The sequence below is a fragment of the Chrysochloris asiatica genome, unplaced genomic scaffold (genome assembly GCF_000296735.1).
Source record: "Chrysochloris asiatica unplaced genomic scaffold, ChrAsi1.0 scaffold00027, whole genome shotgun sequence".
Lineage (NCBI taxonomy): Eukaryota > Metazoa > Chordata > Mammalia > Afrosoricida > Chrysochloridae > Chrysochloris > Chrysochloris asiatica.
The window spans coordinates 24,196,631-24,210,073 of record NW_006408545.1 but is presented as its reverse complement, the minus strand read 5'-3'; the positions used below and the strand labels follow the sequence as shown (position 1 = coordinate 24,210,073).

At 41.1% G+C, this 13,443-nt stretch overlaps 1 protein-coding gene across 1 annotated transcript in view; it reads right to left on the bottom strand.

The window, feature by feature from the left end:
• Nucleotides 1-13,443, bottom strand: part of PREP (prolyl endopeptidase) — a 154,061-nt gene that overhangs the window by 113,511 nt on the left and 27,107 nt on the right. The window lies entirely within an intron of this gene.

Below are 13,443 nucleotides of genomic sequence, written 5' to 3'. Positions count from 1 at the left end.
CCTGAGCCCCTGCACTGTCAATAATGTGCACACACACAGTGCCAGGGTTCCAGGAGTCTTATCCACCTGCAGACAATCTCAACAAATGTCAGAGTTAAACAAAGCTAGAGATTCCTAGGCATCATTTTATCTATTTTATTTGTGATTTACCTTTCTAAGACCACCTCCCTTGTCAACTTGAATTCAGAGATTTGGTAAACTTGGAAACAAAGGAATTTTTTTAAATGACATTGGAAAAGATAGCCTGAATAAAAATTATTGATAACAACAGTTTATAAGGAAGGGACAAGAGGTAGACTGCAGAAAGACACGAGGCTCTGGCAGCAACAGCAGATAAAGGAGGATGTTTTCACAAAAGCCCTGTTCTATCCAAGAGCACCTTATTAATAATAAAGCGGTTACGAAGTTTAAACATTATAGAAACTTGTTCTTGAAGTACTTCACATATGACTCTCAGTAAGAAATGAAACACAAGTAACTGTATTAGCTCTAAATTCAATAAAAGGTTTTATCAGATGTTTACACCACAGGTAACTCCTGAGGGGAAATCTTCAGAACACTGAAAAGTAGAAAACATACATTGTTATCAGAGTCTACTGTGGATGTATCATCGAAATCTAAGAAGCCACCAAAGCTCAAAATGGTCTTTCAGTGGACAGTCTGCCAGATGCTTTGGGCGCCCCTACACTCAAACCACCAGTCCTGTACTGGAGAAACATGATTTGATGCCAAGAACAAAGCTGTTCTAAAGTTTACAAATACTCATAATGTATTTGAAAACAAGCAAGACAAAGCAGAAAGCATGAATACAGTGATGATTATAATACTAGTTTTTAACAAGAGAAGTAATTCAAGAATAAATGAAATTATTCATAGGTGACATTTCTTATCTCATTTGAACAGAAAATACAATTTATAAAATAAAAAAGAAATAGAATTCCAAGTATCTATTGTTAAGGGGTAGGGAAACTTTGCCTGGGTCTGTTTTCCTAGCTCTTGAGATAAAAAATGATGTTTATATTTCTTTCAAAGGGTTGGGAAAATAAACAACCAAGCAACCAAAATAACAAAGCAGAGGCTAGCTAAAGAGGAAAATATTTACTATATGACAATTTACACAAAATGTCTACTAAATCCCACTCTACTTCATCGAAAAGAATGTCAATACGCAAAATGGCTTTTGGGTTTTAGTTGCAAAATTGAGGCAGATCTGAGAGGCCACTGAGAGTATAAAGTATGTTGGAGAGTACTCAAGAGCATCGACCTCATTTCATGGCAATGGTAAAAGCATATCATTTATGGAAGAGGCATGTGATGTTAAATCATTTGGTGAAGTAACTTAGTGAGTTAGCAACATCACTGAAGTTGGAATTACTTTATTCCTGTCAATGAAGCATTGATTAAGGGCCAACCCCCTCCCCACACCAGGTATAGAAAGGAGTCAGACCTACCCCAGCAAGGTAGGAGAGGCAACCTGGGTCTCCCGCAATTCTTGGGCTGGGCAGAACAGGCAAGGCACGCAGCTAGACCATCACCAAGGATTTAATAAGAGCCTTGCGTATATCAGACACTGTTGTTGGCATTGTGGACAGAGAGGTGATAAGAACAAGACAAAACCCATGACTACATGGAGCTAAAATCCTTCTGGGGGAGACAAATGACACACTAAGGAAATAGGTCAGAGGATTACAAAGCGTGCTTAGTCTTCAGGAAGTACACAGGATAATCAGATGGAGATGTGCTGCTATGCAAAGTAGTGCTGACAGACTGGGGCTGGTTCCCAGTGTGCTACCAGACATGTACAGAAATTGACAGTGAGAGTTTAAAACTTTTATAGAGATTTCACATAACCATGACATTTTTGTTATATTTTACTAATATATCAGTCCACAATGGTTTGGAAATCTAAAAACAAGCCATCCACCATAGATTTTGGACACTGATTTTACTGGGTACTTACTTTAAGTGGTGGTCATGGAAGGGCCCTCTGCAGAGGTTTTGAATACAGGTCTGAGAGCAGACAGGGTGCAGCCATTCAATGAATGAAGAGGGAAGAGCGGTCCAGGCAGAGGAAACAGCAAGTATAGGAGCCCTGGTGGGGGCAAAGGGCCCACAGGTTAAGAAGATGGTTATGGTTAATGGAAAAGAGTGAGAGAGAAAAGAAACACCAGCTGAGGCTGGATAGTGTAGCTAGCACCTGATGGGCAGATAAGAAACATAAATCTTTGTTTGAATTAAGTGCAAATAAGCTAAGATCAGATAAGCAGATAGTTGTATAGTCTGATTATCTTTTTAAAAAACAGAAAAAATATTTTGGATGGAGAATGGACCACATTGGAGCAAAAGTAGAAACAGAGAGGCTAGTTAGATGTTTGGGGGACAGACAGGCTGTGGCTATGGCAGTATGCATAAGGAGGGACAGATGGATAGGAAAATCTCAATGGAGTGTGGTAAAGCCTTTGACTTGACTTCTAACAAGTAAAATATATCTGAAAATACAATTTATATTAATAAAGATTTTGTGGTATTTCTGAAATTAGATATTATAAAATTGAAAAATTGGGGGTTTTAAAATTCAAAACTACATTTGGGTCTCCCAGCATATTCCATTAATGTACCCCACTCTTTTATGCCTCTTTAAAATTAATAATTTCATATTATCTTTAATTAAGAATGAAAAGAGTGATGACTCAAGGTATATTTTCAAGGCAGTATTGATCAAAAAGATTTATTGACTCAATAAATGTTGAGGAGAGGAAGATTCCGAAAAAAATGTCATGCCAGTTATCAACATGAAAAATAAAGGGGAAGGAATAGTTTGTATGAGGATCAAAAGAAGGAGGAAATAAGGACCCATTTTGAACTTAAAAATCTGACAACTATCAGATAGCGGATACAAGAAAAGTTAGGGTTGGCAATCTGGTTGTCCCGTCATCCTATAGAAAATGTTTTAAGCTATGAATCTGGATGAGGTCATCTATAGGAAGACAATGCTAAATTGTCAAGTCCTGGCCACAGGCACACCAATATTTATAGCATGTGGCAAACACCATGATCTCTGCCTTCTAAATCGTGGCATCATGTAACTCTCTCTTGGATTGTGGGCAGAACCTGTGCCTTGCTTTTACTCAAAGAATATGGCTAGTGGTACTGCATTCATTCTCTGTGTAGCTGACTCTGAAGAAGTTAAGTGGCTGGTTGGGAGGCCCATATAGCAAGGAGCTGAGCATAACCTTCAGCCAAGAATCAGCAAGGAGAGGCCTTCAGTCCCACAGCTACAAAACTATATATTCTGCCAGACAACTCTGAGTGAGTTTGGGAGTAGATCTTTCTCCAGTTGAGCCTCCACATGAGAATGCAGACCAGCTAACAACTTGGTTGCAGCCTCTGAGACCCTAAACTACCAAGCTAAGATGTGCCGAAACTCCTGACCTGCAGTAAGCACACAACGATAAATATGTGGTGTTTGAGCTGCTAAATTTGCGGCAATGCGTTCTGTAGTAATAGATAACTAACACGGGGTTGAACAGAAAAAAAGAAACAAGGAAAGGAGCCTCAGAAGGCATGGCCCGTAGGTAGAAGAAAAGCCAGAAATGTGATGTCCGAAAAGTTGGGAAAGACACGTTCCTAGAAGAAGTAAAGTCTGGGGTAATGAGAAGTGGGAGGAATAAACACGAGAAAAGAAATTGGATTTGAAAATGTGCAAACTGTTGGTGCCTTTGATAAGAGTACTGGTCCAAACAGCTAGATGAGGGTAGGGTCCAGAGCGATTGAGAGGTGAGGAACTGGAGATGGTGAACACAGGCTATTTTTCTGTAAAGCAAAAGATAAAGAGAAGCAGCGTGATGCTTCAGGAAGCCTATGGTAAAGGGAACAGTAGATTAGAAGAAAATGAGAATGACTCAGCTAAGGGAAAGTATTGTGATTTACAAGACAATGCCAGTAACTACAGGAGGGGAAGTCTTAGGAGCTGAGAGGGGCTAGAATCCAGAGTACAAGAGTAACAACTGACTTTCATCCATTGTGAGGGGAGTACAGACAGAGAAAATGAGTCCAGTGCACATTAGTTGGCAGGCTGCATGATTATTTCCCCAAATCACCTCACCAGAACATTCTAGTTACTTGGGGTTCCAGCCCTGAAAACCCAGCACGCTGAGGGTTATAGCTGTCCCACCCTTTATACTAGGAGATTTTCTATAGAAGTCCCACTAAAGACTCCATTTCCTTAATCCTTCTGCTTTATATTTGTATTGTTGTGTTCCTTCTAATAGCAACACTGTGTAGGGTTTCTGAGGCTGTCAATCGTGTGTTAGAGCAGAAAGCCTCCTAATTTCTCCCACAGAGCTGCTGATGGCTCGAACCACTACCACTGACCTTGTACTTCATAGTCTAATACTTGTCCTACTAGGGTCTACTTAAGCCTAACCCAGGCTCTGCAAGGCCCATGGTGGATCCAAGTTTATACTTTGTCCATTAGATTCTTCAGTTCCTCCTCCATATAAAAGTAGGAATTGTGTTCTCCATGTTTCTCTATATTGTTTTGTTTTTTGTTTTTTAGATTTCACAATGTACAATACTACTAAAGCAGAATCTCAAACAGACACACTGGCTTTCCTCATGTAAAAAATTCATAAAATCATTATGCAAGGCATAATAAACTACTAAATAATTCTACGATTATTATATCCAACAATTTTGTCACCTCCCACCCCACAAATGTTGGTAAATTATTTAACGACTGCACCTTTGCAAGTCAAATGTTGTGTTGTTTCTAAGTACTGCCAAATCAGTTCCTACTCATAGCGACCCTATAGAGGGAGTTCCGAGGAGTGGATGGTGAGTTTGAACCAACAACCTTACGGTTCACACTGACCTTGTGGTCCAGTGCTTATCTTACAGCGCCACACCAGGAGAATTTGAGAGTTTCAGGAATTTGAGTACTATGTGTCTAGTATTTGATTTACGAAGTAGACACAAAACCAAACTGTTCAAATTCCTGAAACTCTTAAGTTCTTTCATAACACACATATTAATAACTTGGACAAATCCTGCTCAAAAAGGTGAATGGCCCATTTTCTGCACAAAGGATTTATTAAATTTCAAGTTCCACAGAATGTCAATAACATGCCAGGACATTTACATATTTATAGCTTCTTGGTCTGAAAATTAGAACACTTTTGGGAGAAAAGGGTAAAAAAGATAAGAAAAAAGAAAAAGAAAGCAAACAAGAAAACCTATCATGATAAAGAAGAAGGGTGGGGAGAATCCAAATTCTCTTTGTTCCTCAGCCACAGTCCGGGCAGGATGTGATGTACCTGAGAGGCACATGAAAGCCCATCAGTGATACAAGCAGCTGAGGATGGGCAGCTTAGATTTCATATCTGTATATGATTCTGAACATATTTTCAGAGCAAAGAGGAGCTGCTCAAAACTAACAAAACTTTCTCAGATTCTTTTATGCTCAATTAATAGAATCCTGGTATGGTGCTGTGGGTTAATACGCTGTACTGCAAAGGTGGTTTGAACTGCAAGGTTGGTGGTTCAAGTTCACCAGTCACTCCTTGGAAACCCTATACAGGGTCACTATGGGTCAGAACTGACTTGACGGCAGTTAACAACAATAACAACAATAGAGTCCTAGTGTATCACTATAGGATAAGAACTGGATCACAAGTTCAGTTTGAACCAGAAGATCGGTGTTTCAAAGTCACCAGCCACTCTATATGAAACCTTACAAGGTCACTACGAGTCTGAATTCACTCAACAACAATAATAGATAAAGGGGAGTCCTGGTGTGGTGCTGTAGTCTAAACACTAAACTGCTAACCCTAAGGTCAGCAGGTCAAATTCACCAGCTATTGGACCCTCAGATACTCCATACAAGGTGACTGGAGGGCACTTAACAGTAACAATAGAAAAAGGAAGAAAGAAGAAGAATTGATGCATTTGAATTGTGGTTTTGGTGAAGAACACTGAATACATCATTAACTGCTAGGAGAATCAACAATTCATAGAAGAAATACAATGAGAATCCTTCTTAGAAGCAACTACAGCAAGACATTGGTTCCCTGCTTTGGACATATCATAAGGAAAAACCAATTGCTAGAAAAGGACATCAAGGTTGGTAAAGTGTTGGGTCAATAGAAACAAAGAAACCCTCAGTGAGATGGGATGACACAACAGCTACAGCAATGGACCATATGAGTACATATGAGAATAACTTGTCAACTCCTTTTACAAGTACCATTCTTAACGAAGGATAAGCGCTGGACCTCAAGGTTGGTGGTTCAAACTCTCCAGCTGCTCTCCAGAAACCCTATACAGGGTCATTGTGGGTCGGACCCAACTTGATGATACTTAACAACAATTTCTACATAAATTTAAAAAAATGATATAGGGATTAAAAAGATTAAGTAGGGATGAAAAAGTGCTGCAGAAGAAGAAATAAAGGTGAAACTAGTAGCGTAGTGGTTACAAGTTGGAATGTTAACCTCAAAGTCAGCAGTTTGAAACTACCAGCCATTCTATGGGAGAAAGATGAGGCGTTCTGCTTCTGTAAAGATTTACAACCTCAAAAACCCTATGCAAGGTCACTATTAGTCAGAACTGACTCCACGACACACCAGTAACTCCAACGTTAGAGTTGGTATCAGGAGGGACCCCCAGGTAGGAGACAGACTCAAACAACAGGTATCAACCTCCACACTTCCCAAATACCAACTAAAATGAAGATAGTACTACCTCCATCTCAGAAACTTTGAGGAGTTTCTGCTGCAAATAACATGGATTGGACTTTGTCAAAGAAACTATTGGGATTTTGGAGAAAGTAATTGGTGTCACAGAAAGACCTGGCAGAAAACTCTGACCCTAAGGGGTGTGAAGGACTGAGAACATCCTAGAGGGGTCTCCTCTTAATGCTACAAGTGTAACAGCATTTGAAACAACTCCCCCATTGAAAAACCACTAGGAAGAGGCAAAGCCCACCTTTGAGGCTGCAGGACTGAGCACTGGGAGGACCAGACAGTCCCAGAGAACTGAAGGCTGGTCATGTTAAACAGAATTGATGCAACTCCTTCAGTAAACATCTAGAAAGTCAGTCTATTAAGGAGCTTTAACACACTTTACAAAGCTAATAAGAGATGCAGATAAAACAACAGAAAACTACTGCTCCTCGTTTTCTAGGACTCACTGAACATTTATAAAAACATATACTAGACAGCAAAGGGCAAATTCCAAAAAGAGACACTTATTCAAGTCACAGTTGTGACCACAATGTCATTAACCTCAACTGAGTCACCTTTCTCTTCCCCCAAAAAACCCCATACTTCGTCCCACCCACCACCCACAGAGGAGAATATCTAATCCAAACAGAAGTGGATTATCCTTTCTCATAACCTTGAAAACCCAGAATGAGGCCATCTCCTCTAGAGTCACCTGCTCTTGGGTTCAACGTCCTGATGCACATGATTGACAGATCAGATGGAGCTTTCTGGAATCCCAGTCACGTCTCCTTCCACCTGCTTGTTGTTGTTGAGTTGGTTCCAACTCATAGCGATCCTGAACAGGGTTTTCAAGGAGTGGCTAGTGGGTTTGAACCACCAACCATACGGTTAGCAGTCCAGTGCTGATCCTACAGCATCACACAAGAACCCTACCTGCCTGATGTTGTTATGTGCCGCTGAGTCGGTTCTGACTTATAACAATCTTGTATAGCATTTCCAAGGAGCGGATTTGAATTGCCGACCTTGTGGTTCAAAACGACATTGTGGTCCAGTACTTATCCTGCAGTGTCACACCAGGAGTCCACCTGCCTGTAGGATAGGTAAATAAACTTGGTACCTCTGGGGCTAGTCATTGGGAATCAAGGGGAAAGGGAGCACAAACCACCTCATTCTGACTTTAGATCCAAGGCTTGTTCTCAATCCAGTCATTACCAAAGAGTCCGTGTAAAGCAGAAACCTGAATCCCATTTGGCTCAGTTCTTTGGTGTATACTTTACTGACCCGGAACCTGGCAAGGAGAGGATTGATTTGCACCTCACATCCAAACCTAACTAAAAACCAAACCATGTAGAAATTAAAAAAAAACACACACACACCTTCCCCTATATAATTCTCCTATCAATGAGGGAAGCCAAATGAAGATATTTAAGAGGTAGTGATTACGAATTGGGTTTCTAACCTCAAGGTCGGCAGTTCAAAACTATCAGCTGTTCCACAGGAGAAAGATGAGGCTTTCTGCTCCCGTAAAGGTTTACAGCCTCGGGAACCCTGTGTAGGGTCACTATGAGTTGGAACCGTCTCCACGGTACTTAACAACAACAACAACAATTATACTTTAAAATTCATAGAATGTAGTAAAAAACTGTTAGGCATTAACATGTTTTCTTTTTGGTACTTTTGGGAATGACATCCCCTGACCCCACTCTCACCCCCACTGGCCAGTCAGATCCAGGGTTTGATCAGAGCTGGTCAGACACCGAGAACAGGAGGAGGACTAGGACTGGTCTAAGGGCTTGTTACCATGACTCCCCGCTCTAAATTCAGGAGTGAAACTGTAACAGGTCATATAATTAGTGCCTGGGCATGCTACCCACAGAACAGCAGCAATCACACTGTGATTGGTGGGGTGTATCTGGCCCAAGTGGGGGCTTTGTAGCCAAAAAAAAGGCTGGGTCCGGAAGGTGACAGTTATGCTTTCAGAAAATTTGAGGTCACCCTCACTTTTGATCAGATTTTATCAGTTGCAGTGGTTGACTCCTGGTGAGGATTCCGGGAACCAGCAGCTTATACCTCCCACCTGTCATAGATCTTGTTAGTGAAACTTCTGTCCATATTCTAACAATGCTAACGACCTAACTCCCTTCTACATACATTACAAAGCAAAGCCTGCTGACTTTCAAAAGCAGTGTCTTTCCATCAATTCTTACCCATGAGTGATAGTCAATAAAGTAGTTATGAACACAAGCAGAGCCTTCAGAATCCTTTACAAGGACAGAGATGAACAATGAAAGGTTGCTGGTACCTCATCTGAAATGTGGAGCTGTAAGGACCACACGAAACATAACCAGGCAAAATCCCTCTTTCCCTACCACATGAGAGAGGCCTCTGGATAACAGACACAGGAGAAACAGGTACGTACCCAACAGTATCAACCACACACCTGGTATGCTTAAAGGCACATACCCTGGACTGCCATTACGTGAGCTAATCAATGGCCTTTTCAAAAAAAATTAAAAGAGCTCCAGTCTGAGTTGGGAATCCTTGGGTGGTTAGTTAACTCACTCAGCTACTAGCTGGAAGGCTGAAGGTTTGAATCCACCAAGAGGCACCTTGGGAGAAAGGTGTGGCAATCTACTTAAGGAAAATCAGTCACTGAAAACCCTATGCACAGTTCTACTCTAACACACCTGGGGTAGCCATGAGTTGGAACTGTTGTTGTTGTTGTGTTGTTATGTCGTGGAGTCAGTTCCGACTCATAGCGACCCTGTACAGGGTTTCCAAGGCTGTAAATCTTTACGGAGCAGAAAGCCTCATCTTTCTTCTGCAGAATAGCTGGTAGTTTCGAACTGCTGACCTTGCGGCTTGCAGTCCGATTCGTAACCACTACACTACAAGAGCTAGTACTGGTTAATTGGACTTTGGTTTCAGGCATCATTAATCAAGAGTCCTGACTAAAACAGTTCTTCTTGAGTTTTCTGGGCAAGGTGAATTTGGTTGAATATGATCTGACCGCAAAAGAAGGAACTGACCACAAGCTTGCTCATAGGCTACTTGGGGAAGACTGGAGGAAATACCTATACCAAAAGTGTTTAATTGTTGAATGCGAAGAAATAAAATTAATATTCAAAGCTCTAACTCAACTAATCAAAAGCAGTGGGCTGTGCTACTAAGTAGATTCTGAATCACACTGTCCCTGCAGGCCAGAGCAGAAATGACCCGTAGGGTTTCCAAGATAGTGATCTTTTTGGGGGAGTCCTGGTGTGGTGCTATGGGTTAATGCGCCAGACTGCAAAGCCGTTTGAACTTCAAGGTCGGCGGTTCAAGTCCACCAGCAGCTCCTTGGAAACCCTATACAGGGTCGCTATGGGTTGGAACCAACTTGACGGCACTTAACAACAACAACAATCTTTATAGGAACAGACTGCCAACTCTTTTCTCTCACGAGATAGCCAAAGTCAGAAATTATAAAAATCATAAACATAGTAAGGGAAAGTAAAGGCATACATGATACCAGAATATTACATGCTAGTAAATTTTTAAATCTCAATGAAATGGATAATTTTCCAGGAAATACAAAGGCCTAAAATTGATTACCAAAGAAAGACACAAACAGAACAGTTCAAACTCACCAACAGCTTCACACGAGAAAAGACCAAGTGATTTGCTACAGTAAAGATTTACAGCCTAGCTAGGCTATGGGGGCAGTTTGAGTCTATCCTATAGGGTCCTGTGAGTAGGAAATCAACCCAAATGGCACACAACCACTATCTCCACAGGAGACTGGTGGTGACTGGTTAAGTGCTTAGTTTCTAACTGAATGGTTGAAGGTTACTGCCTTCCCAGTCATTCCATGGGAGAAAGACCCAGAAACCTGCTTCCATAAAGACTGCAGCCCCAGAGAATCCTGTGGGCCAGTTCTACTCTCTCACCTGGGATCATCATGAGTTGAAAATGAACTTGACAGTACCTAATAACAAAACAACAATCATGTCTAAGGGAGTTTCCTAGAGACAGTGCAAATGGTTACCAACTCAGCCACTGTCTCATCTTACCTATTGCTGCTCTAACAGAAATGTCACAGGTGGATGGCTTTAACAGACAGGAACGGATTCTCATAGTTTAGGAGGCTAGAAATCTAAATTCAGAACACAGGCTCTGAAGAAAGGTCCTTGTTTCACTTCAGCCGAAGTAGGCCCAGCATGCCTTGGAGTTCTCCATGTGTCTCCATTCTTCCTCTGGATCTACCAGCTTCACAGTGTTAGAAACCCAGGTCCAAAGAATGTACTCCACTCCTGGCTCTTCTTTCTTGGTGGTAGTAGGTCCCTCTTTCTCTGCTGACTTCTCTCTTCTTTTATATCTCAAAATATAACCTAATCCTGTACATTGCATCTGATTTCATTAACATCATTGTTTTTACTGTTAAGTGCCACCGAGTCAATTCAGATGAACAGTTACCCTGTATAGAGTTTCTCAGGTTTCTTAAATCTTTGTGGGAGCAGAAAGCCTCATCTTTCTCTAAGTGGCTGATAGACTTAAACTGCCGACCTGGTGATTCAAAGTCCTGTACTTACCCTAAAGCGCCACCATGCTTCCCCATTAACATCTTAGAAGTGGAGATTTATAAGACATAAGATAATTACATCAGATCCGAACTGATCACATCAGATCACATCATGGAGAAGTCACTGAATTATTTTAGATCTCATCATGGGGAACCCTAAGAATCTAAGCCCAGCCAACTTGACACAAAACCTTAATTATCACAGCTTGTGTTTATGAATTGGGCCGCGAACCTTAAGGTCAGCAGTTCGAAATGACCAGCTGTTCCATGGGAGAAAGATGAGGCTTTCTACTTCTGAAGATTTACAGCCTCAGAAATCCTATGCAGGGTCACTATGAGTTGGAACCGACTCCATGGCACACCACCACTCTATAACATGGGGTTGCTATGAGATGGAATCTACTTAATGATTCCCAACAATTACTTGGGGCACTTGGGAAGTAGATTCCTACTGAAATTAGATGCTCAACACGAGGAACTTGAGAATTTGTATTTTAACCAAGTGCTCCAAGTGATTTTTAAGGAGGATTTCTTCCTGGGCTTGGCAAACAAGGGGGTGAATGGATTTTGGCACCTAAGTATAAACAAACAAACAAAGAAAAAACACAGGAAAAAAAGAAGCTGGGAGAACTCAGTCATCTTAGTTTTTTAGCATTTAGTTCTTTATCAACTGTTTTCCCAAAGATACCATATTTGGATGTCAATACTTACATAGATGAAAACTCCAGAAGACTGAAATGAAAGCAGAGAACTGTCAACAGGGAAAATGTCAATGTTAATAGCAGCTGAGTACTTCCCACATCTCATCAGAGGTTCAGAATCAGCCTTTCCAAACGGTTTCTCTGGATAGTAAACAAATGGGGATAGAGTCTGACACCTCTCACTCAAGAAGCTCAGACATCTTTCTATCCCTGATCTCTAGCAACTCAAAAGGTGAGTGGCCTGGTCATCTCCAATCATTGGTCCTCTCTACAAGAATGCAGTTCCATACAGCAGGGACTGCATCTGTCTTGCTTAGACAGTTACTCATTTAACCAGATGCTTGTCACAGGTAGGAACAGGTAAACTAGGATAGGAGAGAGAAGGAACAACAAAGAAGAGAGAAGGAAACCCCAGTAGACAGCATTTTGAGAAGCCAGTATCTGTTTGTCCTCCATCGTGGTCTTCCTCCTGAGTGGGCTAGGAACCCCAGGTAGCGGACCTGCCATTACAGACACCAAAGAAGGTTCCAGGGGCTACTATCAGGTCTCTGATAGTGCTGTCAGTGCTACCAGTGGGTAAACATGTGGATAATCAAGATTCTCCTAGGACTCAATCACGTGTTACAAGGTTCAATAGTCAGAGATCACTTTGGGTGAGAAAATATAAAGTCCTGCTACAAAGAATGACTTGATTCCTAACGGATCCAAACCTAGTACTGCAGTGCATCCCACAGGCTGCCCTCAGCACCTTGTCATAAAGTCCCTATTTGCCTGACTTGGCCAGAATCCATTTCTGTTGCTTGCATCAAAAATCATAGCAATTTTAGAAGGCAAGAGGAGAAAGGCCAAGCAGTGTTTAGGAAAAGGGGGGGTAGCTAAGGATCACATCCCTCATACTTTTGACGATTATTTCATTGAGATCAAAAGGAAGTTGTTCCCTAAAGATACGTTTCAATTATGAAGTTATGAGATGTTTACAAATGATAAAGTTAAGCATTACTATATTAGGCAACAAGTCATTTAAGACCTTGGAAATCTTGCTGGTTGAGGGAATATGTGGTAATGTATATATTTTAAAGCAATTCCCACTTCCCCTCCAGAAAGAGCAACAGAAAATAGTAATTCTCAAAGCACAGCCTTACATGAAACTTTAATGGGTAGAAGGACACTTCACAGACCAATTTTACTAGGGAGGCTCACAAGGCACCAATTAAAAGGGATGCCACCAAATAGATTTAAGGAAAAGTTTGGCCTAGTTTAATCACATTTTAGAACAACAAAGCCACATTAGAAGTCACAGTTATAGTGAAACATTTCAGTTCAGAATATCATTATATTTTCTTAGAAACCAGCACCTAACAGGAAAATTCTGCTTAGTTTTGTGAAGTAGAATTTAAAAAAGATTTTCAAAAGAAGAGTGATGCAACCTGGGAACAACAGAGTTCTGGGATACAGAGAT